Raw genomic sequence first — 3,396 nt, 5'->3', positions numbered from 1 at the left:
TCACCACCATCATCACCACCATCACCACCATCACCACCAACACTCACCACCATCACCATCACCACCATCACCATCATCACCATCACCACCATCACCACCATCACCATCACCACCATCACCACCATCACCACCACCATCACCACCATCACCATCATCACCATCCCACCATCACCATCACCACAATCACCACCATCACCATCACTATCATCATCACCATCATCACCACCACCATCATCACCATCATCACCAACATCATCACCACTATCACCATCATCACCATCACCACCATCACCACCATCACCACCATCACCACCATCACCACCACCATCACCAATCACACCATCACCACCATCATCATCATCACCACCACCATCATCACCACCATCATCATCATCACCACCATCATCACCATCACCCCATCATCACCATCACCACCATCACCATCATCATCACCACCATCACCACCACCATCATCACCAACATCATCATCACCAACACCATCATCACCACCATCATCATCATCACCACCATCATCACCACCACCATCATCACCACCATCATCACCACCATCACCACCATCACCACCAACACCACCACCATCACCACCACCACCATCACCATCATCACCATCACCACCATCACCACCATCACCACCACCACCATCACCACCAACACCACCACCACCATCACCACCAACACCACCACCATCACCATCACCACCATCACCATCATCACCATCACCACCATCACCACCATCACCACCACCACCATCACCACCAACACCACCACCATCACCATCACCACCATCACCACCATCACCACCACCACCATCACCATCACCACCAACACCACCATCACCATCATCACCATCACCACCATCACCACCACCACCATCACCACCAACACCACCACCATCACCATCACCACCATCACCATCATCACCATCACCACCATCACCACCATCACCATCACCACCATCACCACCATCATCACCACCACCATCATCACCATCATCATCAACATCATCACCACTATCACCATCACCACCATCACCACCATCACCACCAACACCACCACCATCACCATCACCACCATCACCATCATCACCATCACCACCATCACCACCATCACCATCACCACCATCACCACCATCACCATCATCACCACCATCACCACCATCACCATCACTATCATCATCACCACCATCACCACCATCACCATCACCACCATCACCACCATCACCATCACTATCATCATCATCACCACCATCACCACCATCACCATCACTATCATCATCATCACCACCATCATCACCAACATGATCATCACCATCATCATCACCATCATCATCATCATCACCACCACCATCATCACCATCATCATCACCACCACCATCATCACCATCATCACCAACATCATCACCACCATCACCACCACCATCATCACCACCATCACCACCATCACCACCATCACCACCACCATCACCATCACCACCATCACCACCATCACCATCACCACCATCACCACCATCACCACCATCACCATCATCATCACCACCATCACCATCACCACCATCACCATCACTATCATCACCACCGTGTATGATACTGACGATGAGAGGTGGTGATGGTGATGGTAGCAGTGATGGTGATCTTACTGATGATGCTGATGATGTTGCTGATGATGATGATGTTGCTGATGATGATGTTGATGTTGCTGATGATGATGTTGATGTTGCTGATGATGATGTTGCTGATGGTGATGTTGCTGATGATGATGTTGCTGATGATGATGATGTTGCTGATGATGATGTTGCTGATGATGATGTTGCTGATGATGATGTTGCTGCTGATGATGATGTTGCTGCTGATGATGATGTTGATGTTGCTGATGATGATGTTGATGTTGCTGATGTTGATGTTGCTGATGATGATGGTGCTGATGATGATGTTGCTGATGATGATGTTGCTGATGATGATGTTGCTGATGATGATGTTGCTGATGATGATGTTGATGTTGCTGATGATGATGTTGCTGATGATGATGTTGATGTTGCTGATGATGATGATGCTGCTGATGATGTTGTTGCTGATGATGTTGTTGCTGATGATGATGCTGATGATGATGTTGCTGATGATGTTGCTGATGATGATGTTGCTGATGATGTTGCTGATGATGATGTTGCTGATGATGATGTTGCTGATGATGATGATGTTGCTGATGATGATGTTGCTGCTGATGATGATGTTGCTGCTGATGATGATGTTGCTGCTGATGATGATGTTGCTGCTGATGATGATGTTGATGTTGCTGATGATGATGTTGCTGATGATGATGTTGCTGATGATGATGTTGATGTTGCTGATGTTGCTGCTGATGATGATGTTGCTGCTGATGATGATGTTGATGTTGCTGATGATGATGTTGCTGATGATGATGTTGCTGATGATGATGTTGATGTTGCTGATGATGATGTTGCTGATGATGATGTTGCTGATGATGATGTTGCTGATGATGATGTTGCTGATGATGATGTTGCTGATGATGATGTTGCTGATGATGATGTTGCTGATGATGATGATGATGTTGATGTTGCTGATGATGATGTTGCTGATGATGATGTTGCTGATGATGATGTTGCTGATGATGATGTTGCTGCTGATGATGATGTTGATGTTGCTGATGATGATGTTGCTGATGATGATGTTGATGTTGCTGATGATGTTGCTGATGATGATGTTGCTGCTGATGATGATGTTGATGTTGCTGATGATGATGTTGCTGATGATGATGTTGATGTTGCTGATGATGATGTTGCTGATGATGATGATGATGTTGATGTTGCTGATGATGATGTTGCTGATGATGATGTTGCTGATGATGATGATGTTGTTACCATCGATGTGCAGGCGTTACAGACGGTGCAGTGTCGATTATCAGATGAAACGTAACATTCACACAGCGCACAGAACCTGCACACACACAGACACACACACAGACACACACACACACATAGACACACACACAGAGACACACACACAGACACACACACACACATAGACACACACACAGAGACACACACACACATAGACACACACACACAGACACACACACAGACACACACACACACATAGACACACACACAGAGACACACACAGACACAGAGACAGACACACACACACACACATAGACACACACACAGACACACACACATAGACACACACACAGACACACACACAGACACACACACAGAGACACACACACACAGAAACACACACACAGACACACACACAGACACACACACAGACACACACACAGACACACACACAGACACACACACACACATAGACACACACACACACACAGACACACACACACACACAGACACACACACAC

At 46.8% G+C, this 3,396-nt stretch overlaps 1 long non-coding RNA gene across 1 annotated transcript in view; it reads right to left on the bottom strand.

Annotated features, from left to right (window-relative positions):
* Positions 1–2,824: 2,824 nt before the first annotated feature.
* Positions 2,825–3,396, bottom strand: part of LOC144955577 (uncharacterized) — a 14,735-nt gene continuing 14,163 nt past the window's right edge. Inside the window, exon 4 of the long non-coding RNA XR_013641724.1 lies at positions 2,825–2,972. This is a non-coding gene — a long non-coding RNA (uncharacterized LOC144955577). The remainder of the gene's footprint in view (positions 2,973–3,396) is intronic.

Source organism: Lampetra fluviatilis, unplaced genomic scaffold, assembly GCF_964198595.1.
Source record: "Lampetra fluviatilis unplaced genomic scaffold, kcLamFluv1.1 SCAFFOLD_393, whole genome shotgun sequence".
Lineage (NCBI taxonomy): Eukaryota > Metazoa > Chordata > Hyperoartia > Petromyzontiformes > Petromyzontidae > Lampetra > Lampetra fluviatilis.
This window is presented reverse-complemented; position numbering and strand designations above follow the sequence as displayed.